The sequence below is a fragment of the Ictidomys tridecemlineatus genome, chromosome 9 (assembly GCF_052094955.1).
Source record: "Ictidomys tridecemlineatus isolate mIctTri1 chromosome 9, mIctTri1.hap1, whole genome shotgun sequence".
Classification (NCBI taxonomy): domain Eukaryota; kingdom Metazoa; phylum Chordata; class Mammalia; order Rodentia; family Sciuridae; genus Ictidomys; species Ictidomys tridecemlineatus.
This window is the reverse complement of record NC_135485.1, coordinates 146,425,959-146,440,091: the sequence shown is the minus strand read 5'-3', so window position 1 is coordinate 146,440,091 and position 14,133 is coordinate 146,425,959. Positions and strand designations below refer to the sequence as shown.

The 14,133-nt window shown below is 39.9% G+C and overlaps 1 protein-coding gene across 1 annotated transcript in view; it reads left to right on the top strand.

Moving 5' to 3' along the window:
• The first annotated feature begins 24 nt into the window (after positions 1-24).
• The window catches only part of Bltp1 (bridge-like lipid transfer protein family member 1), a 197,207-nt gene continuing 183,098 nt past the window's right edge, over positions 25-14,133 (top strand). Inside the window, exons 1-2 of the mRNA XM_078022155.1 lie at positions 25-145; positions 1,102-1,197. The gene's annotated coding sequence lies outside the window, so the exon portion shown is untranslated. The remainder of the gene's footprint in view (positions 146-1,101; positions 1,198-14,133) is intronic.

Genomic DNA, 14,133 nt, shown 5'->3' with positions numbered 1-14,133 from the left:
GCGGCGGGCGCTGACCGGGCGGCCGGCCGGGCGGCGGGACCGAGGCGTGGGGGCGGCGCGGGCTCTGGGGGCGTGTCCGGCGCGTGCCGCCGCCCACGGCCCTCAGCGGGCGGGAGCGGGCGGAGCGGCTCGGCCCGGCGCCCAGGTGAGCAGGCCCGCGGTGTTGCGCCTTCGCCCGGCGCAGGGCCCAGGAGCCGGAGGCCGGTGGGGCGGGGAGGCCCGGGGCTCCGACGGCGTGCGATACGGCCGAGGCCTCGCCGGCGGGTCCCGCTCGGGGTCATCCTCCGGGGGTGTTGCCGGCCCCGCCGCCGCGCCCCGGCGGCCGAAGTAGGGGCCCGACGTTGCGGGGCGAGTCGAGGTCAGTTTCCTCCGGGGGAAGGAGAGTCTCGCGGCGGAGCCGGTCCGTCTGCCCAGCCCTGTCCTGCTGTCGCTCGGCGGAGCCCGCCGCTGACTTACGCTGGATGCCACTCTTTATTATTGGAGGCTTGGTGCTGGGCATCGAAGCCAGGGCTCTGCCACTGGGCTGCCGCTTGCCCAGCCCTTTCAGTTTTCATCTCGAAACAGGCTCCTGCGTGGCCGGGGCTGGCCTTGATTTTGTCACCCTCCTGGGTCGCGGGGATCCTAGAATTGCGCCACCGCACAGGGCTTAATTCATGGCCTCTTCATCAGGTCTGATAAACATGTCCCCAGCTCTTTAGGGTCTGCAAGGTGATTTTCATTTGAGAAAAAGTGAGCCAGGTGCTGCCCTAATACAGAGGCACGGTTTTTGCCAGCAGGGACCCAACAGTTAGAAAGTTTTCCAGTGCAACGCTGGAGTATGCTTTGACCCTACAATTTGACCTCCAGAACCTCTGACTCCCACATTCATGCTCTTTCCATAGAACAGTGTTCTTGAAACTTTTGGAAGACTTTAGTTTGGAAATTGTGTTCTTATTCTAGTTTTAGAAGTATTTCTTGTTTAGAAACTTGAAACAAGGAAATGTAATATTGGACTAAAATTTAAGTATTTCCTTGTGTGTCTGTTTAATTATTTAATTTGAATTTGTTGCATGGCTAATAAAGCCAAAATGCCTGTGTAATTAGTTAAAATGTTCTTTTCAGATTTGTTAAGATGGAACATTGCAGCAGGGCCTTCTGAAGAGAAGATGGAAAAATAGAACTTTGGAGACTGAAAAAAACTTCACTAAATATTTTAGGGTAAGATTTTTAAAAAATCTCATTTCTAGTTAAAGCTCTGATGATAGAGCTCTAACTTCTGTTTCTTTTGTGGTTTAATTTGTGTGCTTAGGGAGTGGAGGTGGAGTAGTGATGATCTGACTGTTGACATCTGATTGACAACTAAGTCATGTAGGTTGGCCTGTACCTTGGCAGGAAGATTTAAGGAAATTCTTGGTTTGATCACTAAATGTCAATATTCTTTTTGCTCTTTTGCTTACTGTATAATGTGCCCATGGTTATAAAGGAGTTTTTTAAAAAGTGAAAAATTTTGGTTTGTTATTTGTAGAAAATTGTATATGGGTGAACTCAGGTCTATTTTTTTTATCATGAGATCTGTGAAGAATAGTAGGAGACATGGTTAAAGATGATTCAGAACCAGTTCATTTAATAAATATTTGTTGTGTTCCATATAGCAGACATCATTCCAGGCTTCTTGTAGTAGAATAGCGGTTGTTATGACGCTGGGGAATACTAGAGTAGTGAATATTTTTTTCTAGAAAGTAACGTTTTTGTGAACTCTATATTTTCTTACTTTATATGCAAGGATATTTTTGGTCTATGTAGAAGACTAGGAAATGAATACTACTATGTGGTAATTGCTTATATAATCTTTCATCATTTTTTAGTTACTAAAGTAGAGATCTCTACTAGTGCTTTTGGGTACAGTAGGAAACTAGAATTCCTACAGACTTTTGCATACCCTTTCATGTTAAAGATAGTGATAGAATTTTAAAATTTCAAGAAAGTGTAGAAAATTAACTCTTTGAGAAAATCTTGAGAAAGATATAACAGAGAAGTGAAATGGTGATGTGGACAACAGTCTGGGTAAGGAGTTGTGGAGTAGTGCACTGGAAAGCCTGGGGAGCAGCAGAGGCTGCTGTAGTAGTCAGCTGAGGAAGGAGAGCCAGAGTGAAGCAGTGCAGCCAGTGGGGAAGGGTGGAAATGGGTTCACAGATAGAAAGAAGGTAGGATGGATAAGGTCTGTGGACTGAGGGAAAGTGAAGAGCACTTACTTGAAGACACTCCCCTGTTCACGCACATTATTAATGATTAGTAAGTATTTGTGAAATGAATTCTGATACCTGGGTTGGGAACATGAGTGGATTCTGGGACTATTTATTGGAGTAGGGAGCAGAGAAAGAGTGATAGATGAGAAACATGATTGGAGGAGATGAGTTCATTTGGGCTGTTAAGTTTGAGGCATTTGTGCCTTCTATGAGATGTCATTAAGTAGTGTATATACACATCTGAGTTGAGAAGACGACCCAGCTTAAAATGTAAATTTTAGAGTTAACATTTTTCTGAAACCTTTTAAGAGTTTTTAAAAAAGTTTATTTCAAGTAGGTGAGCTAGTATAAATTTCTGGCTACAAAAAGTGAGGCTTGATAAAGTGCAACATTTTTCTTGGATGGTATGATTTCTTAGATGTTAAAAATTATCATATATATAACATGAATCTATATATATATAGTGCTGGGGATTGAACCCAGGGCTTCACACATGGTAATATTGAGCTCTACCACTTAGCTACATCACCTGCCCTATGAATAATTTTTTGTAGAATATATTAAAAACTACCTTTAATTTTTTGATGTGTAATGTTTGTCAGTTGTCAAATCTGAATATTCCGTTTGTCTTGTATTTGCTTTGCTTTTAAGAATCATATTCACTGGTGTTCATGGAACCATATTCATATTAACTTAATACTTTCTTGATCATTTCTTATGCCAACTAACTTCCTTTGGTGACAAATTCCTGTTATCAGTTAAATGTATGTTTTCCTTTTACCTATTGTAAGGAACAAGACAGATTTTAAGCATTATTCACTTGTCATGTATTTCATTATTTGTGAGATGTATGCTGTGGGTTTTATGTTTGCTTTATATTTTTAATGCTTTCAGCATTTCTTCAAGGATGAGATGGCCACTTTACTACTTGGAACCAGGGGCAAAGAGATTCAATAACTTTGCCCAAGTTCTCACAGCTGAGGAAAAGATAGAGGGGATGGAACAACATTGTATTTTATTTATTTATTTATTTTTCAGAAGAGAAGTTACTTAATAGTCATCTAATCCAATCCTTCATACTTTATAGGTGGGAAGACTGAGGCCTAGAAATATGCCCAAAGCCACAGAACTAACTGATGGCAGGTTGATAGATCAAGTTTCTTTTTTAAGAATTTATAGTCCATATGATTCCATTGTACTCAACCTGCTTTCCTTTATTTATAGTAATGAGACAGGAAAGGAGAGAAAGAACCTATTTTTTCTTTCTTCCATGAATATAGAAAATAATAACTTGAATCTATTCAGTCTTGGTAGTGAAGCTGTTGTATATCAGTAGTTTTGAGAGTCTTCTCCCCCCTTTTCTTTTTTTAATTGCTTTTATTTTTTCAATACATGACAACAGAATACATCACAATTCTTATTACACATATAGAACACAATTTTTCATATCTCTGTATATAAAGTATGTTCACATCAATTCATACATGTACTTTGGATAATGATGTCCATCCCAATTCACCATCATTGCTAACCCCCGCCCCCTCCCTTCCCCTCCTACCCCTCTGCTTTATCTAGAGTTTGTCTATTCCTCACATTCTCCCTCTCCATACCTCACTATGCATACATTGTATTTTAAACTGGCTTTAAAGCCTAGTCTGTTTTTAAGATACCAAAGGATTTCCATTATTTCTGTTGACTGTTATTTGCCACTTAATTCTATTAGGCTTTAGAACTAGTTAGAAGGTGAAATTATTTCTCAATCCTGAGATGAAAGGGACCTGCAACAAGGATTATACTTAATCTCTTTGACCTAAGAGGCTAATTTTCTGTTTTGTTTGCTTAAGTGAATAGAATAGGGCATTATATAATTTTGGTTTATATACCCAAAGCTGTGTGCCCTGGCTAAAATTGCTAAGCTAAATTTGCTTTTGTTGCCTAATATCTTCTTTTAATATTTTCCTCATCTTTTGCAATCTCACGGTTTTTGTCATATTTGTCATTCCTGCTTTACTAATGAGAAAGGTACTCTAACTAATTTACACTAATAATGCATGGTAATGGTCAGTGGTAGATAGTATTGACATACAGTTACATGCTGAACAATGACGTTTTGATCAACAATGGACACATACTACTGTTGTAGTCTCCTAAGATTATAACAGAGCCAAAAAATTGCTATTGCCAAAAGACATAGCATTTATAATGTTTTAGAATAATGCATTCCATATTTGTGGTGATGCTGTTGTAAAAAAGCCTACTGCACTGTTTGTCCTATAAAAGTATAGCCTGTACACTTATGTATTGTACATAATACTGGATAATGATAATGACTATTACTGATTTACACATTTACTATACTATAATCATTACCTTAAAGCGTGTTCTTTGTATTTAGATATAAAAAAAGGTATGCTATAGAACTGTCATGTGAGTAGCAGCCTTACGCATCTTGGGTTTATAGTGTCACTTTCTCTTGGGTTTAATTTAGTTTTGTTCTGATCATGAAAATCACTGCTAATTTTTCCAGTCAGAGGTCACATTGAGTGATTAACTTGGAAGCAAACTTAAAGGTGATTCAGGACTTAAAAGGTGGAAAATTATTGGTGATTATTGCTCATCAGTCAGGCATGTACCATTCCACCATAGCTATGATCTCGAAGAAAAGACAATGTGATAAAAGCTGCTAAAGGAACTACTGCATTGAAGGCAACGAGATGAACCAAAATTTGAGAAGGCCTATGTTAGATATGGAGAAACTTCTAATGACCTGGCACAGAAGCATTTCCTTCTCTGCACCCTGACAGTCCTGCCAGAGCAAGTTTGTTTACTATGTTGAAAGAAAAGGACCCAGCTACACAGTTGATTTATTGCTAGCTTGGGGTGGTTTAAGTGATTGAAGAATCTTTCTTCATTATATAATGTGATGGTGAATGGTGAATGTGTGAGATCTGATGTGAGGCAGCTGACAAACTTTTGGATATGCCAGATGAGCTTATTGTGGAGGAAAATTACTTGCCAGAACAAATCTTCAGTATGAATGAAACCTCTGTGGAAACAGATGCCTGAGAGGACTTTGATCCTTAAGAAAGGTGAATCAGTGCCAGGTTTAAGACTTTTAAGAACAAGATAACAGCAGGGGCCAGTGTTGCAGGCTTCAAATTGAAACCCATTATGACCTGGCACAGTGAGAGAAGCTCAGGGCTTTCAAGCATATTGATAAGTTCACACTGCAGTGTGCTCCTGTAGGAGCAGTCGTCAGTCATGGGTGACCCACTTCCTCTTCCAGGGTGCCTTCTTGAATTACTGTGGCAGTGAAATAGAGAACTACTGTCTGGAGGTTATATACCTTTCAAGATTTTGCTTCTTATTGATAATGGTGACCTGGCACAGAAGTGAATCCTTCATCAGCACCCTGACAGTCCTGGTGAATTTCATAATATCAAAATAATCTTTCTCCCTTCAGACCACCTCTTTGCTCCAATCAGTAAATCAAGAAATTGGAGCAGTTTTTAAGATGTAATACCTGAGGACCTTTATCCTGGTTATCGCAACTTAGGGAGACTCTGTTGTAATTCTGGAAGGGTTGCATCTGTCGCCTTATCAAGAACCGTGCTTGGTCTTGGGGTGATGTCCCTAAGATGGAATGGCATTATTTGGAATAAGACACTCTAAAAGTTTTTTCATGGCTTCAAAGGATTTGCCATAGGTGAAGAGGTTGTAAAAAATCAACATGACTGTGGTTGGGATGTTGTATTAATCAGCTTTCTATTGCTGTGACGAAACATCTGAGAAAATCAACTTGGAGGAAAGATTTATATTGGTTACTGGTTTCAAAGGTTTGAGTTTGTGGTAGGCTGGCTTCATTGCTGTGGGCCTGTAGTGAGGCAGCATGGCAGAGAGGACATATGGAGCAGAGCTGCCCACCTCATGGTGACTGGAAGACACACACACACACACCCACACCCACATCCACCCACACATTCAGGGACATGATTTGTTTTGTCCCAAGGATCTATACCCTTCAGCCAGGTCTCACCTCCCAGTAATGCCATCAAATTATAATCCCTCAATGGATTGATCACTGATGAGGCTGGGCCATTGTGATCCAATCACTTCTAAAAGCCTCACCTCTGAACATGGCTGCATTGTGGACCAAGCCTTCAGCACGTGAACTTTTGTCAGATGATTTTACCCAGGTGTGATTGGGGAGTTCCTAGAGGTTATCCTGAGAAATTGATTAATAAGGAATTATTAGAACCCCAACAGGAACACAGAGCCGAAGAAGCAAGATTAAAGGAAACTGTATAAGAAAAAGAATCCCCAGGAAATTCACAGAGAAGGATTTAGTAGAAGCTTTTGTAGACCTCGATAAACACCCTGAAAATTTTAAAAACGTGGACTCCACTATTGAAGGTTTTTATTAGAAGCTTTTATGGTATATAATCTACCTAAAACAGATCTGTGATGAGAAAAAACAACCACAACCAAGCAAACCACACTGGACACATTTCTGGGAAGAGAGACTTCAGGAAGACCCCAGGCTGGTCCCTCAGAAGGGATCCAGAAGAAGGTTCTGCCTTCCTAGGAGACAGAGGACAGTGTTACTGCCCTGAAGACCTTCCATGGGCAAGATGTGGAGGTGGAAGGCATGGTCCTGGTGACTGACTTGTGTAGGCCTCAGCTGAGGTGTCTATGTCTTGTGTCTTAGTTTTTAACAAAAAACATTAAAAAATAAAAAAATTAAAAATAAATAAAAATAGAAAAAAGCTTATAGGATAAGGATGTAAAGAAAAATATTTTGTATAGTTGTAAAATGTGGTTGTATTTTTTTCAATTAGAGCATCATAATTTTACATAGTAATTGGTTCATTTTGACAAAATCATGCATGCAAGGAATTTGAATTCCGTTCCCATTTCCCATCCCTTTCCTCCCTTCTTCCTTTCTCCTATTCTCCCTGCTTTACTCTATTAGACTTCCTTCCTCCTACACATACATAAAGGTGAAATTCCCTTTTGGTATCTTTATATATGAATATGACATGATTTTGTTAATTTCATTCCATTTATTTTCCCCTTTCCCTTCTTCCTCCCTTACTCTTTTTTTTCTTTCTTAATTAAAATTTATTTGTAGGCAGTGCTGAGAATTGAACACAATGCCTCACACATGCCAGGCATGCGCTCTTTCCCTGAGCTTCCACCCAACCCCTCCTCTTACTCTTGTTCTCCTTCTTCTCCATTGCCTTCCCTCTATCTTTTTATGATATATGATTTCTTCCTCAACTGCCTTCTTTCCTTTGTTTTGCTTTAATTTCCACATATGAGAGAAAACATTTGACCCTTGATTTTTCTGGGTCTGGCTTATTTCCCTAGGCATAGTTTTCTTTAGTTCTGTCCATTTACCTGTAAATGCCATTGTTTCATTCTTTTCGATGGATGAGTAAAACTGTGTTGTATATGTATACCAAAGTGCTTGTATTTTAACCAAAGTGTTAATGTCAAAAAGTTAGAAAAAGTAAAAAATTGCAGTAAGCTAAGGATAATTTATTATTGAAGAAAGAAAACTGTTTTTTTACACGTTAGTGTAGCCCAAGTTCACGGTGTTGTTAAAGTCTGCCATGTGGTATGAATGAAGTCCCCGGGCTTTCACATTGGCTCACCACCCCCTCCTGCCTCACCCAGAGCAACTCTGAGTTGTAAGCTCCATTCATGGGAAGTGCCCTCCACAGAGGTACTGTTTTTAAAAAATCTTTTATACCATATTTGTACTGTTATTTTTCTGTATTTAAACACACAAATAATTAACCAAAGTGTTGGAATTGCCTTTAGTATTCAGTAGCATGCTGTATAGGTATGTAGCCTGGGAGCAGCAGGCTGTGCCATATAGCCTAGGTGTATAGAAGGTGATCCCATCTAGGTTTGTGTAAGTACACTCTGATATTAGCACAAAACCAAAATCGTCTGACTACGCATTTCTCAAAACATCCTCATGGTTAAATAAGCATGACTTATCATAAAGATGTATTTGCATTTTAAAAGAGACTTGATTAGTATTCTGTTTAAAGGAATGAATGGTGGAACTTGAGGCTCTGATTCTGATGAGTAAAATTTTGGAGGGCAGAGAGGGCCCTTCAAATCACTATGCACCCAATCAGTAGTTCCAACTTTTTATAAATTTATTTCAGTACCATCCTAAATGTATAAAGCTTACATATTTATTTATTAAAGTATTTTTTATAGTAGATGGACACAATACCTTTATTTTATTTTTATGTGGTACTGAGGATGGACCCCAGTGCCTCACATGTGCTAGGCAAGCACTCTACCAACTGAGCTATAGCCCCAGCCCACATATTTATTTTTTATGAGATGTCCAGTTGCAGTAGACCCTTCTGTGTTTTGTATACTTCTTTGTATAGCATCATGGAGTTGGGAGGAGCATCCCAAAGTCATCAGCCATCATGTCATCTGAGCCATTGGTGAGCGCTCAGACTACTTGTGTCATGTTAGAAACAGTTAAACACTCCCTGAAACTTCATTTGGATAAAGACATTGTGTCTTGTTCTTCTTCACTTGACTTTTGTTTTGGGATGTCCTTGTGCTGTAGGAAAGAGAAGCAGTCGGTCTAGACGGTTCTTCTGTGTTGGTGTTCACTGAGATCTTTGGGCAAGCTAGCTGTTTACTCATTGGTAAGGAGGGGATAGATGGCTTTGAATTTGGTTACTCTGAACGTACCTCCAGAGAGTTTATCATGCAGGTGCACAAATGGGACAGTTGACAAGTTTTCCTCTGAGTGAGTGTTCTGTAACAAGGCTCAGTCCGGCCTGTGGTTAGGCGACATGGAAGCCCGATGGTGACAAGCGCACCACTGGCAGAACTTCTGGAAAGCCACAGTGACAAAATCCAGGAAATCTGTTTATAATGGTTTACAGATTTGTGGCTTTATTGTATGAGGGATTTGAGTATGATTAATTTTTTTTCTTATTTTTTATACTTGGAGTTAGGTTAACTAAATGTTAACAGTTCTCTTTACTACTTTTTTAATTTTAATTTTAATTTTTTTGTGGTGTTGGGAATGGAACCCAGTGCCTCACCCACGAGTGGTCTTAAATATTTTTATTAAATATCCTGTGCTTTAAATAGAATGGATTCATGGTCTCTTCTGAAGCACAGGTTGTCCTCTGATTTGTTAGGACTAGTTATAAAAAAAATAGCGTGTTGGGTTTAGATTTCCCCAGAAGCAAACCCTGAGAAAGTACTTAAGTGCAGGTAGTTTACCTGGGGCATGGTTTTAGAAAGCACTGGTAGGGGAGTGGGGAAGCAGTGCCAGTAAAGGGCATGGCGCTGCAGTCACCACTCAGGGCATCTGCAGCTCCTCGCACTGGGGCACTCTGAGGCCAGATAAAATGTCTGCCTTATCGCCAGCCCAGACAAGGGAGATTGAGTGCCGTGCACTGGCTTCCTGGCCCTCGCTGACACCGAGTCTGGCATTGCTGGCTTGTCCTGGGAGTGCGAGCCTAGCACATCTCAGTGGTCAAAAAGCAGCGCTCAGCAGAGTGTTCCTAATGAGCAGTCTCCTGTGCTCAAGGCACAATAGCATTGGCTGCTGTTAGCAAACCTTTACCGCATCCGTCATGTGCTAGGCAGTGTTCTAGGTGGCCTGTCTATGTGAGCTCATCAAGTCCCCACATAAGCTTTAGGAAGTAGGTACTGTTAATGTCCTCATTGTACACACGAGGAAACAGCACAGAGATGCTGGGCATTTTGCTCACAGTTACACAGCTATAATGCCAACTGCTATTGAACCCAGGTGCTTTCACTCCAAACAGTGGGCTCCTTCTGGAGCAATGGAGTGTGAAGCAGGGCCTTTTGGTCTTACTGTTTTCCTTTACAGCTGCCTCTCTCTTTCCCTTCCTCTGGTCTTCCCTTCTGGTGTTCTTTGCCTTCTTTGTAGAAATCCTCTCCTCCTGTAACACAGGCATGCCTCCTCCCATTCATACACTAAAGGCTAGCATGTAAAATAATTCTTTTTTTTTTTTTTTTTCAGTCCTGGGGATTGAACCAGGGCCTCAGGCATGATAGGCAAGTCCTCAACCACTGAGCTACATCTCCAGCCTTTTTTAAAAAAATTGAGTCTGAGCCATTGGTGAGCACTCAGACTACTTGTGTCATGTTAGAAACAGTTAAACACTCCTTGAAACTTCACTTTGGATAAAGATGTTCTGTCCTCTTCTTCTTCATGCGCTCTATCCCTGAGCTTCCACCAACCCCTCCTCATACTCTTGTTCTCCTTCTTCTCCTTTGTTTCGCTTTAAAAAAATTGAGTCAGGGTCTTCCTAAATTGTTCAGGCTGGCCTCTTACTGTGATCTTCCTGCCTCAGCCTCCTGTGTAGCTGTCATAGAGAGTAGTTCTATACTAAAATGTTGATTGATTTTTTTTCAGGTTATGTAACAAATAATGAAGACTTCTGGGCTTGATAATGCTCAGTGGTTATTTTCCATTTCTTTTTTCTCATGAAGTGCTGGGGATCAAATCTAGGGCCTCATGCATGCTAGGCAAGTGCTCTGCCACTGAGTCACATCCCCAGCCTTTCTTCTTTTTTTTTTTTGACAAGTATTTAAGAACCTAAGAAGATGTGATGGTCGAATGATAGGTAACCAGGTTGGTATTTTTGGCCATGGTTGTAAGGAGAGAGAGGCTAAGAGATGTATGCTTGTGTTAAAAACAAAACAAAACAGAACCAAAACAACAGCAAATAAACCTTTCCCATCTGTCTTGTTTTATCCTCCAGCCCTCATGCTCCCTTTTTTTTGTGATTGTAGAACTATCACATGCCATTTGTAAAACAGTTGGACAGTACCTATGTCAAGAATAGAAAGTCCTGCTTCATGACTGCTTCTTTCCACAAAGTCTCCTCCCTCTGTTTCTCCCAAAGGTGACTCTTGCTTAGCTTTGCTAATGTTTTTGTAGGTTAAAAGAATCATATCTGGTGTGGAGGCACATGCCTGTAATCCCAATGGCTTGAGAGAACGAGGCAGAAGGATTAGGAGTTCAAAGCTAGCTTCAGCAAAAATGAGGTGCTAAGCAACTCAGTGAGACCCTGTCTTTAAATAAAATTCAGAATAGGGATGGGGATGTGGCTCAGTGGTCAAGTGCCCCAGAGTTCAATCCCCAGTAAATCCTGCCCCTCTCCAAAGAGACTTATATCTGTGTATCTGTAACAAATTATATGTAAAATATGTTCTACATATGCACAGTTGTGAGTTGGGTTTTTAAGAAACATAAGTGGGACTCTATATATCTTGCTTCTCAGCTTGCTTTATTCTACCAGGTTGCCTTCCTCCCAGACATGTCCCAATCCCTATTGGAAGTCTCTCATTCTTTTAAAAAGGCTACATATTACTTTGTAGTAAGGGTATACCATAATTTAAATATTTTCTTATTGATATTTCTCTCCTAATTTCTTGTTTCATTACATATAATGCTTCTGTGATTGTCCTTGAAAAAACATTTTAGTGCCTGAGGAAGTATTTTTGAGGAATGGAGTTATAAAATTAGAATGTCCCAGACAGAACATCTATGCACATTTATAGTTTCTATAGTATCTGATACATTTTTCTTCTGAAAGATCCACCACTTGAGTGATGGGGATGTAGCTCAGTGGAAGAGCACTTGCCTAGCATGTGCAGGGCCCTGGGTTTGATCCGCAGGAGTCCCTCCCAAACTTGTCTAAGACACTTTCTTCCCATTAGCTCTGTATAAGTGCCCATTTTCCTAAACATCTGCCAGCATAGTTGCTTGCAGTTTTTACTTAGTTCCTTGATGGATGACAAATGGTATTTATCTCTAATCACTAATGATGTTAGTGTCTTTCTTTGAGAATTACTTGTTTGAATATTTTATTCATTTTTCTATCAGATTATGTGTACTTTTCTTATTGATTTTTATTCTAGCATGGCCTCCCTTTTTGAAGGGTCAAATAAATATTCAAAATTCTCTCTAAAAGTTTGTTGGTTGCAAGTAGTGGATGTTAGATATTTTTATTTCTTTTATCCAATGGGAGAGAAATAAGATAGTTTTTAATGTTTTCTAGAATTTTATGGGTAATTTATTTTGAAAGAGAATATTTCTTTACATGTTTCAGTACATAAAATGTAGTGAATGTTTCAGTACATAAAAATTGTACATATTATGGGTTACCATGTGATGTTTTGTATATGTATATGTTGTACAATATTCAAAACAGAGGAAACACATTTATCTCCTTAAACATTTACCATTCTTTGAGCAAAAATATGCAAAATGCTTTCTTCTAGGTTTTTTGAAATATAGCATGTTATTATCTATAGTCATCTTAAGGTTCAATAGAGCAATAATTTATTTCTCCTGTTTCAACTATAGCAGTACCCATTGAGCAATTGGAAAGATATTTCATAAAATGGTGGCAGTAGCAGAGGTGGTAAATAAGGAAGTTTGATAAATTTGTAGTTTTTATAATGTTTGTTTTAACTATTGAACATTCTTATGCTAAAAATTACACCCCTTTTCTAATGCTAGAGAAAAGTTTTGAAATGAACACTAATTTAAGGAAGAATAAAGAAGATATTGTTGAATCATAAAAATATTGATAGTGCATGTTTCATAACATGTAAATTAGTTATTAAATAGTAGCTAAAGTATCATTTAAAATGATATATTTGGATACACTGACTATGTTAAAAAAACTCATTAGCATTGTGAATACAAGATGAATACAACCTACTGATCGTAATCTATGATGAGATGCAAGTCTCAGGCATCTTTGGCCTAAGTATCACAGGAGTGGAACCTTTCTGTCACGAGGCACACAGTTTTGATTTATCCCATTACTGATGGTTCTTACTTTGATCACTTAATTAACTGTTGGCTTTCTCAGGGTTCCTCTTCTCCTTTGTCATTAATAAGTATTTTAGGGAGAGTACTTTGAGGTGACGACTCTCCTGTTGCCAGTCAGTGTTGACTTGATTTTGTGTGTTGGTATGGATTTGTGATACCTTTCATATTAAATGGGTTGTAATCCATTTCTGTAATTTATTTTTAAGTTGTTCTAGATTTTGTGCTTAGAAATCTCTTGAAGCTGGCTGTGTCCTTTTCACATGTTCCTGTCATTCTTGGAGCTGTTCTTAGCTTTTTTGAAAACAAGGCTCCTCTTCACTTTCCCTGCCTTAGTTGTGGGTCATTTCTTCTAGAGGCTATGATACGTCTTTGAACAGAGCGTGGTTTTTAGAAGCAAGATTTTTGTCATTTTTAGTGGGGTGTTGCTTGTATTTACACCTGTTAGTGAACTTGCACACACACACACACACACACACACACACACAGATTTACAACTCTGTTTATTTCTATATTTGTTTATGTTGAAAACCATTTCTTCACTTCTCATCGAGCCTCCAGGGTTCCTTCAGATTCTTTTCCTTTGCACATCCTGCAACAGTGAGAAACTTGACCCCACTGTCCTTTTATATACTATTGACTAACCCTTCTCTCTCTTTCCGGGCCGTCTTCCAAGTGGAGGTCCTCCTCCTGCTCCTGTTCCCGCATCCCGTCCTCCCTGGCAGCCCTCGTGCCTCTCAGGTTTGATGCCTTCCTCTGGATGCTGACACACAGCACCCATTGCCTTTGTGTGCACGTGCTCTTTTGGAGAACACTGCCGCGACTTTTCCTCCTCTTGGGCTCCAAGAGCTTGAGCTGGATGGCTTCTCCTTGCCATTGCACTTCCTTCCACTTGGGTTCCACACCCTGCCCCTGGCCTCTTTCCTGCAAGTGTGTCCTTCTCTTCCTGCTCTGGATCTGACATGCTGAGCTGCTGCCTCTGGCCATAAGCCTATCCACACAACAGGATTCTAAACCTACCCTTTGAAGTTGTGACAT